The sequence below is a fragment of the Myripristis murdjan genome, chromosome 12, assembly GCF_902150065.1.
Source record: "Myripristis murdjan chromosome 12, fMyrMur1.1, whole genome shotgun sequence".
In the NCBI taxonomy this organism is placed as follows: Eukaryota; Metazoa; Chordata; class Actinopteri; order Holocentriformes; family Holocentridae; genus Myripristis; species Myripristis murdjan.
Genome location: NC_043991.1, coordinates 14,627,338 through 14,647,580, shown reverse-complemented (window position 1 = coordinate 14,647,580; position 20,243 = coordinate 14,627,338).

Below are 20,243 nucleotides of genomic sequence, written 5' to 3'. Positions count from 1 at the left end.
TTAAATGATCTGCATGGGTCACATTTTTACAAAATCATTTCCTGTTGTATAGGTCATATTTGCCATTCATATGAAATATATTTGTCCCCTCTAGCACTCAAATAAAACTACTTTTACTATTAAAGTTTCCACATATACAATCAAATGATACCAAAGGCAAATCAATAATAACTAATTATGAATACTGGTAACAGTGGAAGGAGGGTGGTAACATGTTTTACATACAAATTAACTCTTATAAATGTATTTATTTGTTTATTTATTTGATACATTTAAGAGCACTAGCAGCTTTTTGCTCCACTATTATAAACACTTAATATAATTAATAATTGAGACCATAAAAAATACAGGGGTGTAGAGCCCAGTATCTTTATAAACTACCTAAACAGGTGTGTTTCCAATCAGTTCATGATCCATTAGGATACTGAGATCAGCAAAAAATCAAAAACTATGGTCAAGTCGAATTATGATATAAAGCTCACCAGTATCATTGCTAAAAGGTTATGCAACCCAAAGTTTGTTTTAGCACTGATGTGTTTATCATCATGAGAGTGTACATGTTTGATCAGCATGTCATACTGAGCATTTAGAAATCTGAATGGAGTTGCTACTGTATACAGCTGTTGACTCATAAATACAATGGGATCGGATGGGGCTTCATTGACTTACATGTATTTCATAACTCATAAACCATAAATGTCACCACTACTAGAGTGTACATGTTTGATCAGCATGACATATGAAGCATTTTGAAATTTGAATGGAGTTGCTAATGAAAACAGTTGCTGACTTATAAATACAATGGTAGTGGATGGGGCCTCATTGACTTCCATGTATTTTATAACTAATAAACTGTTTATGTCATTATTATAAAAGTGTGTACATTTGATCAGCATGTCATACTGAGCGTTTAGAAATTTGAATTCGAGTTTCTACTATATACAATACTGACTTACAAATACAGTGGAAGTCTATGTATTTTTATTTAAACCATAATAACTCAAAAAGTATAATGATTATCAATAACAAAAGCAATGGCAGACATCTTCACAGTGTAAAACTTGTGGGAGGAGATAGGTGACAAATTTTTTTTTTTAAAAAATCCTTAAAATCTGAAACATCTACACAGAATTCCACCTGTTTCAATTTATGGAAGTTTTGTGCTGATGAATAAAAATAAGAAGTTGGAGAGAGAACATGAAAGTGACTGCTGCACAGCAAATGCGCTAAATATGAAGCACTGTGAGTGGCCAATATGCTGTTGTGATAGAAAGACTAGGAGAGCAAAAGGTTTCCCCAGCCTCTTTCAAGAGTCTAACATGTATAATATTTGGAGGACATGATCAGCATTTCATTTCATTCAGACCTTATATGGGTATCACCTGCCACTGATGGAAATTTTCTTAGGGTTTATTTTCTTTTAGCTCTTAGTGCAGCCAAGCAAATGTTGAAAACACTTGAATCTGTGACCATGTCAGTGCTTTTTGTTATGGAACCTGAACATATTCTCAAATATACTTTAAATGGCACAGTTCATCATCTGCGCTGTATGTAATTAGATGAGATATTGGGAGAGAAAAATGAGTAAAGATTTAATTTAGCTCCAGCTGAAGACCAAAAGATAACTGGTGCTGCTGGCTCTGTGCAAGTCTGCTCAGCGGTTCAGAGGGCCACAGCCGAGTTAATCAGATTTTTAGAAATTACATTTGTGAGCCTGTATTGATTTCTGAGGGGGGATTTATCTCTTTGCCTATGCCCGCACCAAGGGATGGCCAGCGCACAGTCGGCTGGAGAGCAGCACCCCAAGAGCTGGTAGAGGTTTGGTGTCTTGCTCAAGGACACCTCAGTGGGGTCATGGGGTTTGAACCTAGGATATATTTCATCCTGAATCAACTGGCATAATAGGATAATGATCTAGCTATGCAACAGGGGAGAATGTTGTGAGGTTCTGTGGAGCAGCTGACGCATTATATTACTTTTGTATGGATGTAATACTATGGGGTTAGGGCAGCTTGGTCATGTCCTTCTGTGTCTGATACCAACACCAAAGACACCCTGTAGAGGCTAAAGGCACACTTTGGCTTCAGTATCAGATACAGTGGATGCCAATGTGATGGTGGGCTAGGTGGATGGTGGGCATGTAAGTCACAGGACCTTCACACACAAGACCTGAGTTAGTTTCCATTTCCAGTGTGAAACCTTTCCCTAACTTTAACCAAGTGTTTTTTTATGCCTAAACCGAATCTTTCTAGAACCTTAACCAACCGTGTTGTCTAAACCTAACCCTTATCTAACCTTAACTGAATCGATTGTATGTCTCAACATATCCTTTTTCTTACCTTAACCAAGAGGTTTTCATGCCTAAACCTCAAAGACATTGTGCGTATTTTCTACATGTGTACTATTTGATGTATTGTTTACTGAGATATTTTTTGTATTCTACATTTGGTGATCTATTTGTTGTAAAGATGAAAAAATAAATAAAGTTGAAAAAGCCATATGACACAGACACGTGACAAAACCAAGAAAGCCTGATGCAGCTCATCCAGGCGTGAAAGAGGTGCGGTGGTATTAGATGACCTCAGAATGAGAATGTGTTGTCCAGTTTCAGGAGGTAACATTGATTTTGTTTCAAGCTCTGCATAAGGAGGGAAAGGCACTCAACACAGTGGAAATGGGGTAAAGTGTGTCTTCATAGTGGGAGCTTTCCTCTCTTAATAGGAGTGCTGGCCGAGTCAAGATAGGAATCAAACAGAGACTCCAGCATCTTAAGGATATTTGAATTTAAAGATGAATGGATCCAAAATCACAAGATGGAGGAACTGCGGAGGCTCCAGGATCCAAAATGCAAAGATTTTGATGGAAGGAATTGGATGCATGGAGTATGACAACAAGAGAGGGACCTGCCATTTCTGGAAACAGGGTCGAAAAAGAGATCAGTTCTCAAAGTTAGAAGTGGGCAGGCTCCTTTTCTGTTTGAACAAACAGCTGATGTTACTTTTACTTGACTACCCAGCATCCATTAAGTACAAACCAGGCAGAGAACTTACCATGCAAATGTAAAATGCTGGAGACAATCGTAATCGCACATATGAACTAATGTGATGAGACCATTTTAGTCATGGTCTTTGGTTGGGGTATACTGTCACTACTGCTTGCCTCATAATATCCACATGCACCAAATTAATTTTTTTTAAAACCATTTAATTTTCATTCTCTTCAAAATAAAAGTAAAATATATTCACATGAATAAATATCAAAGACACATCTTCAACATAAAAAAACAACACCAAAAACAGTGACAATGTCAAAGTTGAAAATGTACTTTGGTCTTGTTCATAACAACAAAAATCCTCTATATTTGCTGACATTCTTGAACCCTTTCCAAAAGAGCTGGGGGGCACAAAATATCCAACACTAAACATTCAAAAGACAACAATAATTTGGATCAAAATTGCAAAATTTCTCAGGAGCACGAACTCTAAAACACTGAGGAAAGCAGTCACACACACAGGCTCTCAATGAAGTCGTGTGCTGGGTATTGTCCGATCACAGATTTATGTCCATGAGGAAGTCGTAATTTCTCTCACTGCTTATTTTACTACCTGGTGAGATGAAGATAGAATTGAAAACATTCCTTATCCCACTTCCTGTCTCTTGTTGTCAACAGCAACCAGAGGCCTCTATGGGCGTGAAGCTCTGAACTAAAGGAAGTTTTGTGCAGGAAACAAAGCACTAACTATAGGTAAGTACTAAACTGCTGTCAAGTTATTTTACCACTGTGAAACAAATTAGACCGTCAAGTTTGTTGTATTATCAAGTCACATTGCAACTGTATTTCTTGACGTCTTGCTTTAGCCTGCTAAATTTCACATTATAAAGTTGAAATGTTGAAATTTAGTAAATGTTTTCTGACTCTAAGTGACTTGGCATTGTTTTAGTTTCTACCTGCAAATTTAATCCTGTGCTGTTGGCTGCGATAAATCCCCTCTCAACACAAAGCCAGAACAGGAATCGCTTTAAGTGAGAGGGCCTCAGCTGTGGTAATGGAAGATAAGGTTTCTCCCACAAACTAGCTGAGGCCCTCGTCTCCCATTTCTATGTTTCAGATGGCACCACCGTTGGCAGAAAGTCAGGCATTTGCAATCACTTTAGTGTGTCAAGAGCCAAGAGGTCGCTGCACGCTGGTTGTTCTTGCAGTATGAAACACAATGTGCTCTGGGTTGGAGGCAGTCTTACTCAGGATCTTACCAAATACAAGTTTATACTTCCCTCAAAGAGTGAAATATCGATCGCCTCCAGGAGCACAATGCGGCACACTGCTCTTTGACATTTGCTTTCAGCTTCAGCAACAGGTTTTCTCCACCACCCTCTGGATGGTTACCTATAACTGGAAAGCTTGATAGTGTACTCTCCTGCCAAAAGCTTCACTAGCATCTCTCCTGCAGCCACCACACACATACACACAGAGGTGGAGGTAACTAATTATACTAATTCTGACTAATTCACCTAATTTTCTGTGTACTCATACTTTTTTGAGTATTTTTTCAAGTCAGTATTTTTACTTTTGCTTAAGCACATTTTTGCTCAAGTTTTGTACTTCACTGCATTTTAAATCACATCCTTTACAGAGAACAAATGATCAATGGCAATGAACAATCCATCAGCAAGGACGAGAAGAAAAATCTGCTTCTACTTTATTAGTTCTACTTTTTGTCATTTCCAAATTTCAAAAAGAAGGTGCACGATGAAAAACTGCGGTCGATGGAGGCGAGGAAAATTTAGACGCCTGATGATGAGAACCATGTTATGCTCTTATTCCATATTTGTCAGTTGAGTCTACAGGGTCCTCACTACAATCAACCATCGGCAGTTTTACGTAATGCACCTTTAAAAGAATAAGGTTTCAACTGTGTTTTCTCATCCTTTTCTAACCGCATGGACAAGATCACACATGACACAGTTACTGTTTTGAAAACGTAACTCAGTAACTTTTACTCCCAGTACATTTGAAATCAGCTACTTTTTACTTTTACTTCAGTAGATTTTCACAGCAGTACTTCTACCTCTACTGCAGTAAAATATCAGCAAAGCAACAGTACTTTTACTTGAGTAGAAATTAGAAGTACTCTTTCCCACCAGCACACATACATTTGGAATGTCCCTTATGGTGTCGTATCTGTCTGCAATTAAGCCTGGATGCTATTGTTACCTCAGGCGATTTTGTTCTGGGACAGCATTTAACACACACACACACACACACACACACAGAGAGTCACATACACACCAGAATGGTATCTGCGTCAATCAGAGCGTATCCTGTAGCCAGGCAGAGGGTTATTTCTGTAACCCCATCTGTGTAACTGGCACCACAAATAAATCTTATCACCCTTATCACACATATCCTGGGTGGGCTGGCCTGTGCTTCCATCCCTGCTGCCACACAGTGCCAGTCAGGCTGCAGACTCTCTGTCATCTCTCCACGATGGGAACACATTATGACAGCTCCGTCCAGACATCTGTTGAGCAGCAAGGATGATGCGTCGCAGGCAGAATAACATCTCAGCACTCAGAGAGACTGAAGTACGAGTGAGGTATGATATCTTATACCACAAAATAAAATGCATTTTAGGCTCCTTCATATTGGCCACATTTAAAGTATTTATTTGAAACTTGATGTCAAAGGTCGAGCGGTACTTCCGTCCCACTCCTTATCTAACAAAGCACTTTAGATGCAGGAAAATAGTGTTCATTTCCCTCTTAGAACCAACATACTTGTGGATGGCTACTTCCTCCACACTTCCTCTCTTGGCAGGAAATGACTCTGATAAAAGTGGTGTGTTAACAGGCCTGTATAACCCAGTGTTTAGTTGTGTCGCAGTAATTACTTTGATCCTTTATCAAGGATCCAGCAGACCCCTAAACACACTATTGCTATTCATTGTCATTTACACCCCTGCTTCACACACACACACACACACACACACACACACACACTCACTCATTCACACACACATCAAAGCTGTCTCAACTGGAAAGGCTGCAATGTTTTTTTTTTGTTTGTTTGTTTTTTTAAATCTCAATAGAAATTTAGAAATGCTTTAATTAAAGGATCTATTTTGAAACCCACAAAATCTCCACATCAAACCTGCGCTGCTTAGTTAGAGAGGTTGTTCCTTTTAAATTTGTAAAACCATGCAACATTTCAGTGACCCCTAAGATGTGGATAAATTGTGCTTTCTCTCAGAATAATGTATTGGAAAAATGTTATCTTCCTCTCCCTCTATCTCTAAATCCCCAAATTCATTGTTAGGAGATGTCACTTGATTGATTTATACAATATGATATATAATGCACTTCCTACATTTATAATAGCTTTGGTATTTCTGTCCACAAACCCATGAACTTTTCACATTTCCAAGTGCTTACACTGCAGTCAGCATTTCCTGTAATGACTATTCTTGTTGCTCTTAAGACAAAGTCATCAGTCTCATTTATGTTGCTGATAAACAGAACATGGTGATTATGCCCAGAGAGCTTCTTTTAAACTTCAGTGCAAGTTCAAGTTCAATTTATTTCAGTCTCCATGTTCACATAAATGATAGGAGACACAGTGCACATGAATTTCCATCATTACCAAAAAAGTTTGGGCTGAAGCCTGTGTTTATTGCAGCTACCCTTCTTACAACATAACCATTAAAAGATAGATGGTTATGTTGGTCCGCCAGAGGAAACCATGTCAGTGTCATGTTTTTCCTCACCTAGACATGAAAAATACTCATTTGTATGAAGGTGCAGTACCATGGCGTGGTATCAAGAGGGACAAAGTCTGTGTCAACATGTAGTCAACATATATATATATTTTTTTTTTAAAGTAAAATTAGCAAATATTTAAGGATTCATGTGAAACGCTAGTGTTATGATATCTGCCTTGTTGACATATTTTCGGCCATTACCTTGGTTAAAGGGCATGTTGTAGTTGTTTTTTTCTATTGAATCCTTTTTTTGGGAGGGTATTTTTTTCTAAACTTATAAAGTATTTAAGAGCAGTCACATCCTAATGTCATCTTTGTAGACATGAATACTGAGCAACTCTTTGGTAAATCTAATTCTATGACAAAATAAACCATGTACTTATCTACACTGAGCAACATAACATATATTTTATGTATCTTTTGTCATTTTACTATTGTATCACTTATTTACCACAATGAATTCATTAAACAAATCAGAATGAATAACATGAATCTCAAGCAGTTTGTCTGTGCCCTGTCCTCTGTGTCCTTGCATGGAGTCTCCGCCGTGGTTTACTGTGCTGCACAGGGATGCTTCACTCGAGAAAGGAGCACGAATGTTCAGTTTCTCCACGGACACGGAGAGGAGAAATAAATGGTTGGCTCAAGTCAGCAAGAGCAATCTTACCATCACTAAAGATTACAATGACAAAAAATATGTGAGGTAATCATATTCAAACATTGTATTTGCACAAAGACCACACCACTGGGAAGCTTAATGTGTGGTTTATGAAAAATAATTAACAGGAAAAGGCTTGGAGAACCCAGGGAATTAAAACTCAGGGTGAGGGCGCTGTCTTATTGCAAGGAGTCTTCAGGCTCCACTGAATCCCCCTTGTGCTGAAAGAGAGAATGATAGAGGGGAAAAAGACGAGAGAAGGGGTTCAACACATCTATATAGGCTCGGATGGGATATTGTCTTTGAAAATGAGGTGCTGTCTTTGTTCCCCAACTTAAGTTATGTAACTTCATTAGTTGTGGTCATCAACTTTATACATTCATATAAAGTTATCTCAGGGTCTTGATGGTCTTTTAGATATGTAACGGGTGTATCCATGTCCACTATGTATCAGGTGTTCCCTAATACTGTGCTTTCAACCACTATGGGATGTGCATGTGGGTGGACAAACCTGAGTTGTTATGTGTGGGCAGTAAACTCAAGTGCAGCACTCCTGACATGCAGTATGATCCCTGAAAATGATTACTTATAACATATATATTACATATTCACCATGATTACTTATATAATTACTATAAAATGTTTGGTATGATTCCTTATATAATATGCCAGTATAATGCACATTTAGTATGAGATCCTGCAGCCGGTCAGGAGTGCTGACCTGCTCCTCCACCACGCTGCACTCCTACAGTTGGTTACTAATGCACACTAACAAGATTACTTATATAATACGGCAACACAAGGCCCAAACGTCCATATACATTGAGAGGTACAAGTGCCCCCCAATGTTCAGGCACTCCAAAAATGTCTGTCCCCCCCAATGCTGAAATGGTGGTTTGGGCCCTGCGGCAACAGACTACATGTTTATTATGATTACTTAAATAATACAGTGGCATAATACTACAAGTATTTTCTATGATTCCCCATTTAGCCTAGTATGATTCATTTCTCAAAATCACTGGCATATTTTGGACTTGCTTTTTCAATCTCACTTAGGTTTTGTAACCTCCCTCTCCCTTTTCCATCGATCCAAAATCAGCTGACCTGCAATATAATACAGATAAGTAATGGTCAACAGTCCCAAACGAATGAAACAGCATTAAGAGAATGGAAATATACACTTAACAGGTTGTTTGTGGTTGATGTGTTGCTAACTTACCTAGCCAAATATGTTATCTATTAACATCCCTTAAATCTACTCATTTAGTGGGGGGTAATCCACTTACATGCTTTAATACATATGTTAAGTTGATACAGATGTACTGATAATATAAACTGCTATTCTTTGAACTTCTTACCTTTTAATAGTGAACCACACACGCTCAACTCTGCTGCAGACTGGGTTGCACCATAAATTCCATAAATTAACACCTGTAACTGAACTACTTCTCTTTTTATATGTGTCCTTAACCTTTTTTTTTTTTTTTAATGTGTGGCTTCCCCTTAAATCATCTTCACTGGTTTGTCTTATTGAGAACAGCTTTTGGATGTTCTCTGGAAGTAATTTTGCTTGGCTCCATACATGATTTGCGCAGTGTTGCAGTTAACCAGGCCACTGAATTTCAAAGCCTGTAATTTAATGAACAGCGGCTCAAAAAAGCCCATTCTGTTAATAATTCACATGGTTCCCCTCTGCAGTATAAAAACCGGATTGCTGTTTGTTTTCTATGTATTGCCCTGTTCTTCCGCACAATATATAAGGTCGGCAAACAGTGCAGAGTACACAATGACTTGTGATTTAATAACTCCTTAGTTTGATTTAGACATTTTACACTCAGCACAGTGGTGATTGTTGAGGAATGGGAGAAAATTTCTTATCACTGCCCCCCCCTCAAAGGGTGTGTTCATCTGATCTGGGATTCTTTTGGACATGATTTGAGACTTGTAATTTAAAAAAAAACAAAAAAAAACAACCAGAGTGATATCATGTTCTGTAAGGCATAACTGAAAATAAACCAAACTAAAGATATGGACCGACCAACTCTGACCCTGTAGACGCAGAGCAGTAGATCACTGCCTTAAGGTTGTGGGAGGAAGAAATACGAGGTTGGACAAAGCACCTTGGTGAAGATTACTACACTGCACCAATCATCCATCAAGCTCAGGCCTGTCCTTGGAATACATAATGTAATGATAATCTGATCCAGCATGTAAATGAGGGCGGAGCAGGGTGACTGCAGAAAGAGCCGTCCACCTGCCCAGCGACGCCTTCAGGCTAAAACACAGGTCACCCCTAATGACTGACCCACTGTCAGCTTCCACAGCTCTCAATCCTCGTAAACACAAGACTGGCAAACAATAAAGTTTAACGCTGGGCGCAGAGTAAGAAGCATGGTAATGGGAAGGCTTGCATGGATGCATTAGTATGATACACTACCTTATTGGGATATTGACAATATGTAATTTACTTTTTCTTAAATGCCTTTAAAAAGGTCCTTTACCCAGCACTGGTTAACAGCAGCTTTTGCAAACAAACATTTCTGCTGTTTTCTGTCTTAAAAGCGAATGTGAAGAGGTGCACTGTTTCAGCAGCTCTCTGTTTAATCATGTCAGCACTGGGAGCAATACGTTGCTCTATGGACAATCCCATTGACTTAATGCACCATGAATGTCACACCAACTTAGGTAATTAGATGGGGTGCTCGGCACTGGTAAATCAGTTTCAACACACATGCACACACATACACACACACTCGTTGTTGATGAGTAAGGGGAAATCCTCATTTGTGTGTGCAAGCCGTGGCTCCCTTCCCCCCTTACACCAAAACACCAGACATAAATCTGTCGGTTTTAGACATGTCATGTTACCTGAAACCAATTGTATCAGATAAAACTAGAAGAGCGACTTCTCTGTCAAGGAGCCCTGCATGATACAGCTCACTGTATGCCAGGAAACGATAGAAAGAGAAATAATAAAGCATGTTCATCATTATTTTATTATTTAATTTTGTATTGCTGTGTGTGAGAGAGAGAGAGAGAGAGAGAGAGAGAGAGAGAGAGAGAGAGAGAGAGAGAAAGAGAAAAGTCATTTGAAATATCTTTAAAATATGACAATACTGTAAGAGATTTTTTCTCCTTTTTCACTGGGGGTAAATGAGGGTACGTTCTTGAAGAAAAACACACTGATTTTCCATCTTATATTACATTAGTTATGGCAGTTTATCCCTGTTTTTATGTTCAGTCTACATCTTTCTAAATGTGAAGCACCCGGTGCATGTAATTTCTGTACTGTAAAGCACTTTGAGCTGCAGTTCTTGTATGAAAGGTGTTATACAAATACAGTTTATTATTCCTGTTGTTGTCACTAAAATTTAAATACTTGCGTAGTAGATTAGAATCATTTCTAATAACTGCAAAAATAAGCAGCAACATCCAAAATACATTGCACCGTAATTAATTCACGTGCACTTTTGACTGCAAAAAAAATAATGAAAGCATCAAAAGAGAGATTGCAGTATTTCTTTTGTGCATTTCAAAGATGAACTGGCATCCAACATGTTTTCTGTAAAACCTGTAAAATTAAACAACACCACAGACTCTCTCTCCACCATACTAAGTATTTATCGATATGCATCGCTGTGTATCAAGATATTTATGACCTTTTCTTTAAGGATGAAAGGACCATCACTCTCTTTGATTTCTTTTTTCCCCCCTCTCATCACTCTCTTTCATCTGTGCCGACAAGGCTCAGGGATGGGAGTTGCTGTCATGTTCATTTTGGGGTCTGTGGCCCATAAAGTTAAAAAAAAAAAAAAAGAAAAGAAAAAAGCCCTCCCATTTCACAGCTTTAAAGGGAATCCAAAATGTCACAAGCTGGAACAATTGCTGTCCATAAAGTTTTCATAAATGTCACAGTGAGCGAAACAGCCAATAGCAATTAGATATTTTCTTTAAGGCCGCCTCTTCACAACAAAATTTTTGCCTCTGAGGCGCAGCGTGAGGCCCTCCAGAGAGTCTGCAAAGTCATTAATGCAATAATCTCACTTGAACTAACTGTAGTTACAGTTTGCTGCAGAACACTGAGGGTTTCCACTAACAGTGTAATTATTTCATGATGTTTATTTCTCCTCAGACATACAGCTGTATTTAGATTGTTTTAAAGGACAAAACCTTTTAGATGTTTAGAGTAGAACCGACAAAATCTATTTTCAAGCTGACTTGCTGCCAGAAAATAGTCCTCAGGGAAATGTTTTCTTTACACAGGCAGTGATCAGGTGTGTGGTTTTTGAATGGTGACGACTTTGTTAGTTGCAGAAGCAGAGCATTGTAAGGTGGGCGTGTCAACCAAAACTTCAAATGTTAACACTGAGGGGTTTTGATTGTATGTTGTGAAATCTTTAGGATCACTGCATGATTTGCAAAATGGTTTGTTGCAATGTAAAATGTGGGAAAATTGTAGTAAATGGGCCAAATATTTAAACTCACCGGTGTGAAACATGGATGGATGTCAGATGTCTTGTGTTTAAATGCCGCGCTCAGACACCTTTCACAAGCATTTAACTTTTTGAAACCTGAGCAACTTGGCTTGATTTCTTTCAGAAACGTGGGGGGAAAGGGCAATGAGCAACTTAGAAAAAATGACCTGAAAACTTGCAAGATTAGTAAAAGGTTAGAAGAAAATGACTTTGAAATTAGCTTTAAAAAAATTCAATAATGAAATAAAGAAAATGACCTAGAAATTGATTTTTTAAAAATGATCAAAAAACTAGGGAATAAATATCCAGAAAACTAATATATATTTACAATTATGTTTTGGGAGGGTGGGGGGTGTCGCAAATTTTCAGATCATTTTCTTGTTTTTGTTTTGAATTGTCTGGAGATTTTTTTTTTATTGGATGAGGGTGCTTACTGTAATTTCAGGCCATTGCCTTGTTTGCTTTTGTTTTTTAAATTTCCTTTTTTTTCCTTTTCCATTTTTCTTCCTTCTCTACTTTATTTTTTCTTTCTTTTCTTACTTTTTTTTTTTACTAGTTTTTGGGTAACCGTCTTGTAACGTCTTACTAATTTGTTGCTATTTGGGTCACTTCTTGTGAAAAGGTTTAATATGTATAGATTTATTTTGATCAGTTCAGCACATAAACAGTAGGAAAACAGCTTCATCTGAGATGTGGCAGTGTTTATCTTGTGTATATTTCGTGACACTGTGCTCAGCCTTCCTCTGCAGTCAGCTGATCAAGCTTCACCTGCGTAGTTTTGTGAATTCCCATACCCAGTGCATACAATTTGTGTAATTTATTGGAGTCAGAAATAATATCATGACTAATGAAGCCCCAGGTCAGTTACACCAGGGGGGCAGTAATGACAGTCCAATCAGGGTCTCAGTGGACTTGAGGTGAGAAACTCTCCCCCCTAGTCTCCTAGCAACAGAGGAAGCATCTCCACTTGCTCATTAGTATTAACAAGTGATGGTGATGCTGAGGCTTTTTATCCCCAGTATCAAGTGTCATCTCTTCACTGTCCCCTTTTCTGATGTGAATACCCCTCGTTTCAAAGATTTGGACACTTAACAGGTGGAACGATACCTTCTCTGTGCTTAGTCCGAAAACAATATGACCTATTTGTTTTCTGTTTTTGCAAAGTGTGTCTCCTATGTCCTTTAATGCAGTACCTTAGGGTCACAATTTGACTCATCCACTTCCTCTCTGTCCTGTCCCTTCTGTTTACCTGTTCCCTAGTGGCTATGTGTGAAAGCTGGATCCTCCACCATTATTGATATTTATGGCCAGGATCTATAATTAAATACTAATTAATACCTCCTGAGCTTGTGCCTGAGCAGCGTTTCCCACATTGTCCCTGTCAGATGATTAATGGGCTCCATTTATTAACTTACCTAACAAGGCCAAGAATCCAGCTTTCAAAAGATTCAAGAGATCATTTCACAGGAACTCATTATCACACAAAAAGAGAGGGCTGAATTTCATATCAAAATTGTCCCTCTTGATAACGTTGGACCTGTCTGCAATAATACCTTACCATCGGTGGGATGGATCCACTGTATGATTTATGACAGATGAAGAAAAATTAAATGGACATTAATATATTGATAGGTTCAATTATACACCTTTGTTAAAGCAGAGACATTTTACTATTAACTTTTTATTGTATTTTACAGGACAGGGCGGTCACAGAGAAGACTGACTCTACTATCTCAAACTGATTAAAGATAGAAATTGTATTGAGCATTGACTTGCACTTTAGTACCTAAATGTTTGACCGTTTAATTACCAATTACTTTTTTTTTTTTTCAGTCTTCAATGCACAGGATCTGATGTAACTGTAGAAATGTAGCTTGGATGTTAGAAGCGACAGAAGCGGGTGAGAGCAGATGTTTGGCTGAATCAGGTTCATAACATGCTCTGCTGTCCCATAAGCACCACCTTAACAGTATCTAATACACTAAATATACACCTAAACCATAATTGTCTCTGAATTTCTGAGCTCACTGGCCAGTCTTGTCAGCAGTAGACTAATGGTACATAAATTAAATTGTATCCGCCAACAGCAAGATGAATTGTGTGAAATAATACCGGAAGCTGCATACCATAAATGATGAATACATTCTCCTCTTTCATTTCCATGTTTTGCTGTCACAGCTACTGGCGGCTCTCCTCTCGTCTTTCTGAAGCTGCGTCGGTCTAGAGGACTTCAGGACCCCTGCTTTTCTTCTGGGTTGAAAAATAATCAGAAAGCTTGAGATACATGGAGCTGCAGGCACAGAGAACCAGCCCAGTTTCAGATCAGCAGTTTGAGACAGTGCTGAAAATGGCCTTCACACAGACAAAAGGCCCCGATGCCAACCAAAATTCAAAAGGTCCATACCAGTGATATTGCATGTTTAGTGTAATATCTACAAAAATGTGCACATTTCAGGTTTCTGCTAATCTTGTCCAAAAGCAAGCGGTTGTATTTTAGATCTGCAATATAATTTTTCCTACTACCTTTTATCCAGCTGTTTGTTTCCATTCATTCCACTACGATATGAAAATGAACTTTCAGAGATTTCAGACTTTCTTCAAATCATTTTCCATCACTGTAATAAAGTCGTGCACATTAGTTTTCCTAAAAGAAGCAGCACAGTTGTGTTTCGATGACTTGAACCCGGGGGGGAGTGATGACTTTGATAGCTACAGAGGCAGAACATTATAAGGTGGGTGTTTCAACCAAAAATTTTTATTTGAAAATGGAGTGATTTTGATTGTTTATGCTGTGAAATCTTCGATTTGATTTGCAAAATGGTTGCAAAATGTGGATAAATTGTAGTAAATGATGCAAATATTAAAATTCACCAGTGTGGTCCTCTAACCTGAGTAAACCCATGCCTGAATGTGACCACCCGTACCAGTTACAAAGTGCTGGTCTAAAACCATGGATGTTGTGGTTTCTGTGCCTGCAGCCTGATGTTGCCTCATGTTTTTTGAGCTTCACATCTTGTTTCTGTTTTTTATGACCAATACACTGATTGTCCCCTTCCTGCCAAGCCTCCAATCTGCTGGAGAAATACTGTTACCTCTACCTCTCTATTCATGAGGAGTAAGGTCTCTACCTGAAGTGTCATTCCCCGGTTGGGAACCAAGGATGAAAGAGGGCTTGAAAGGTGTCGGCTCAAATGTGGAGGATTATGTCAGAGTCACAGGCCGAGGTGGCAGGAGGAAGACCAAAGATGAGACGCTGCCACATGATTGATTCAGCGCCCTCAGTGCCTCTCAAAATGTGATACTCAACCTCAACCTGAGGGCTGGCGCGATGATGTGACAGAAGAAAATGATGAAGTGATGTATGGATGTACCACTCATGCAGCAGCTTCATCCGCTCCTCGGCGCTGATGGTATTGTTTCTTTTGAATTCTGTAAATTTTGCTGTTTGCCTATCCCATTTCCCTACTCTTTGAAGATGGTGTTGAACTCAACTATGCGCCCCTGACGCTAAATTGTGAATTCAAGACAGATTCCTGTGGTCTATTATCCTTCATCCTCAGCAGGTCCACCCTCTCATGTTGATTAGCTGATCATCACTAACCATCTATTTAATCATCATAAACAACACAGAGGTCCATGTTAGGCTTCATTTGAGCAGGAGAGAAAATGCTTGGCTGGTACTGCAATAAATATGATTACAATAAATTAGTCCAACATCTGCCGCTGGTTAACATTTCCTGAGATTGTTTTCAAGACGGCAGCCAAGCCCGTTTAGAGCAACAGGAGGAGAGTGCAAGAGGCAAACACACAATATAATGATCAGGCCCATCGACGGTGGTGTATGTTTTATAGTGCTAATAGATTAACTGGTAGTGAAGTGCAGATTGAACTGTGGGTTATGGGTCAGCAAAACGCAGTTATGAATAACTGTGGGCTGAGAGGGTTAAAATAATCACTATATAAAGCACCATGCAGAAGATTATTCTTTACTAAATTGGCACATTTTTTTCATACTTTATCCCTTGAGGCATTATGCAACATTAGGCAACCATGCTGATGCGGATGCAGTTTTATTAAAATTACCACCATATTCTGGTTTCTAATGCTAATGAGTGGGTGAACATAGACCGTCACTGTTAGCTGGTGGTAACTTTTTATTTTTTGAGGTTAAAGGCAGACTATGCAATTTCAATTTTGTTATGATGTGGTAAATTATGATGAATGCCACTCAATTCTCAAAAGAACAGAACTTAGAAATGCCTCAGGAGTTCACTCTTTTAGCCCATCATGACCAGAAATATAAGAGCATTTCACTCCATTGTTTATGTTTCTGTGTACATTTGACACAAAAGATCAGATTCAAGACAAACATTTGGGTTTTTAGTCGTGAACGTGAGGGGTTTTCTCCTTCCTCCGCCTCAACATTACTAAACAAAGTGGTGTGTCCTCTCAATTCAAACTGCATCGTCTGCCTTTAAGGTCTAAAGCACCTGAATGTCCAAGACACCAAACAGGGAGAGGAGGGGTCACTTGGGGAAAAAGATGAGAGAGGGAATGGCTGAAAGGATGAGAGGAGCTGTGACAGGTGGGGAGCAAGGGGGGGAGTGTGATGAACAGAGAGGCTTACACTGAATAAGTGTAATCAGGGAAACTATAGATAAAGGCAGGGGGCATGAAAAAGATTTGGGGGCAGGGGAAAGACGGCACAGCAGAAGGGAAAGATAATGAGAGAGAGAGGAGAGCAATTTGAATGAGAATCCTGAACGACTTAAAGGAAATTAGAGGGTGAATCTGAAATGAGGATGAGTTGGGGGCAAAAGAGAAGAATTAGAGAAGCAGAAAGGGAAAGGAGAAGGTGTTAGTCAGATAACTGTGGTGGGGGGTGGAGGAGAATGGCCGAAGAGGAAGAGACGAGACAAGAGAACGGAGAACAAAGAAAGCTAAAGAGGAGGAGAGAAAGATAAGATGAATGAAATGTACTTCAACAGGGGGAGGAGCAACACAGAGGACAACGAGAAAATAGTCCCTGCAGACAGACAGACGGATAGTTTCTGCATCTTTCCTGTGCTTTCCTACTGATATTTCAGCTACTACTTGAAGAGAGCATGCACACACACACACACACACACACACACACACACACACACACACACGTACACAGATATCACTTTGGTGACCAAATTATACCATATCCATTATACTGTTGCTATGGAGATGCAGGCACAATTGCTGATCAAGTGTGAGACGTCTGTTTTTTTTCTGCACTAACTATGTCGAGGGTTGACACGGGACACGTGATTGAGACAAGAGACAGGAAGCTGCAACGCACAGCCAACAACATATTTTTATTTTTATTTATTTTATTTTTATTTTTTTTTCAGATTTGCCCTGTTGGTCATCTTTGTGGAAACGCCAAAATTATCTATGAGGACGGTCCGGTCCAGGCTTCATGCTCACGTTGGGTGATAATAGGAAACTGTCCCGCTGACATTTGACGTTACATACAGCTAAGACCTGGCACCAGTTTTTCAAAACTTTTAATCTGGATTAGGATGATCTAAATGATAAATGGACTGCATCTCTATAGCACGTTTCTAGTCTACTGACCACTCAAAGCGCTTTACAATGTTTTGCCTCACATTCACCCACTGATGGCAGAGGCTGCCCTGCAAGGCGCCTAGCTGTTCATCAGGAGCAGTGAGGGGTTCAGTATCTTGCTCAAGGACACTTCAACACACTCTGGAGGAGCCAGGGATTGAACCAGGAACCCTCCAGTTACCGGACGACCGCTCTACCTCCTGAGCCACGCCGCCCCAAACGATCAAATCCATTTTTCCTATACACATTCAAAATGTACACATTGATTTTAAACCAGTTTTTCAAAACATCAACAGACTAGATAATGCTGATCCAGATATCACAGGATCAGGACTTGCAAATCTGGATTTGGAGTGCTTTGAATACGCCTCGACAGTATGTGTCCATCTGTGTCCATCTGTCCTCACCGGGTGAAGGATGTTTCCACTGTTGAGGGACAAACAATGCACAAACAAATAATAAATTGTGATAAATGATGTGGTAAAGCATTTAGCATGGAAAAACTAAGAGTAATGAAATCAGATTGTAATAACAATAAATCATGAAAATCTTGAGTGCTTTAAATCTAAATTGTAAATTGGGTTTATTACCACTGTATTCCTGGAAGTCATTTTTATTGAATTGTTTGAAACCATTTTGTCAGTCCATTCTGAATCCAACAGTTTTGATGGGATACAAATGATCTTGATTTATGCTATTAAATGTATCCATATTTTTGCCTTTAGTTTAAAAAAACAAACAAACAAACATTAAAAAAAAAAACAAAGACAGCATTTCATCCTGATTAAACGTTGATTGGAGAGGATTACAAGATCCAGGACTAAATCTTCAGAATCAGAGACTTTCTTCCAGTTTCTCATGGAGGAGTTGTGAAAAGCTGGCCCCAGTTGATCAAAAAGAGCTCCTAAAAATCCAGCGTTGACAAGTTGGCCCACACTTTTTCCATCCTAAAGACACAATCAGTGCAACTTCCTTTGTTTTGACAGTCTTTCTCACTGCATGCTCTCCGTGCGCCATTCTGCCCGTTACCTTAACACAATCCCAATTCCTCACGCCGTTCCCTTCCAGCTGACCCGACTACACTGAGAGGCTCAAGCACAATTTCACTTTAGACTAAGATCTGACCTGTTTCCGTGGGCAACACAAAGCCACCACTAAATAACAAAATAATGAGATGTGTGGTATGCCAGGTTTAGGCTGCACATTCCTTGGCTTAACCAAAATCAAAACAGAATCAATTATAATTCATGCAAATTGGACCCCACTAGACAGAGACCACAAATGCAAAGTGCAAATAGAAGCTGGGAAACTAATCAGCTGTAACTGACCCGTACCTGTTGTTCTGTCTGGTAAATACAGCTGTTAGTCAAATAATGTCAGCCTCCTTTTATTACAGTAATTCACTCACTGATAGCTGGAGCATTACATTAGCCTTTAGTGAGCCTCTTTTCCACTCTGTACATGGCTGATATCAAGTGCTCCACATGCTGAAATCATAAAAAAAAGAAAAATAATGGAAATTCATTGTTTAAAACATGAACATGACCATTACTCATGGTGTTCATTTATCTGAATGTGATTTCAGCTCTTCCACTCCCTCTAAGAATATGTTCACATTAATGTTACTGTTAGAAAGTTAACTGTTACTATACCACTACCCTTAACATAGATTATTACAAACATTACTCTGCTATATAACAATGTGTTTTATTATAAAAAGATAGTTTGGTGCTTTGTAAGATGATTTAGCTGTATAGATTGTTATGATTACAAAGTGATAAAGGAGAGCCCAGAAATATCATCTTGCATTGAATAACATCATGTTATTATTGGGGAAAGAGAGAGAGAGAGAGAGAGAGATAATATCCCCAACAATTAAGTAACAAAATCCAGAATTGGAAAACCTGGTTTCCTCTAAATAAAAACATTATACTGGCCAGCGACATAATGTTCTGAGATTTTGTTTTCAACCACGCAAGAGTAAAAAAAATTGAGAAACTGAAATTCATAGCTACACTTCATTTATGGTAAATGATCATTAACAGGTTACAAGTTGCCTTTCCAATTCCACACACACAAATACCCTTGAACCTTACAATTACAACTCGTTTTTATAAGGCTTTTCTATTTGCCTCTAGCAGCCACCTCCAGCCATGTTGTCGTAATATTACAGTACAAACCCTCTCATCACAGACGACTTTCTTTAATGTCTTTGAAAATGGCTGAAACTAAATAGAACTGTGTGTGTGTGTGTGTGTGTGTGTGTGTGTGTGTGTGTGTGTGTATGAGGACCCCGTCGCAGCAACACTATTCCACAGAATCCAATTTGCAAAGCCAATGAGGGATGTGACACATAATGTATACTAATTTCACATGAGGCAAACACACTCCTGGGCTTACACATTCTTCATGTACATAGTCATGCATATGTAAATGTTCTCTTCATGGGAGGCACTTGAAATGAAATTCTCACCTATGAATTTCCCGCTTCTTTACTCGTATGTCCCCAGAGGTGGAAATTAAATCTCTGAACATCATGTAGCTGGAATATTTCCACTTAATTTTTGCATGGTCTCACAGTTCTGGGAATAAAAATGCAGGCGCGCTACACTTCCACATGGGATAAATAATCACTTGTAGTTATGCGTAATTCCATTCTGAGAGTATAAATTTTGTATTTGGATGAGTACAAACGAAAGGTCAGCATTGTTAAAGAGAACAAAAACATATTATTAGCTAAGTGTCTTTTGTCCTTAA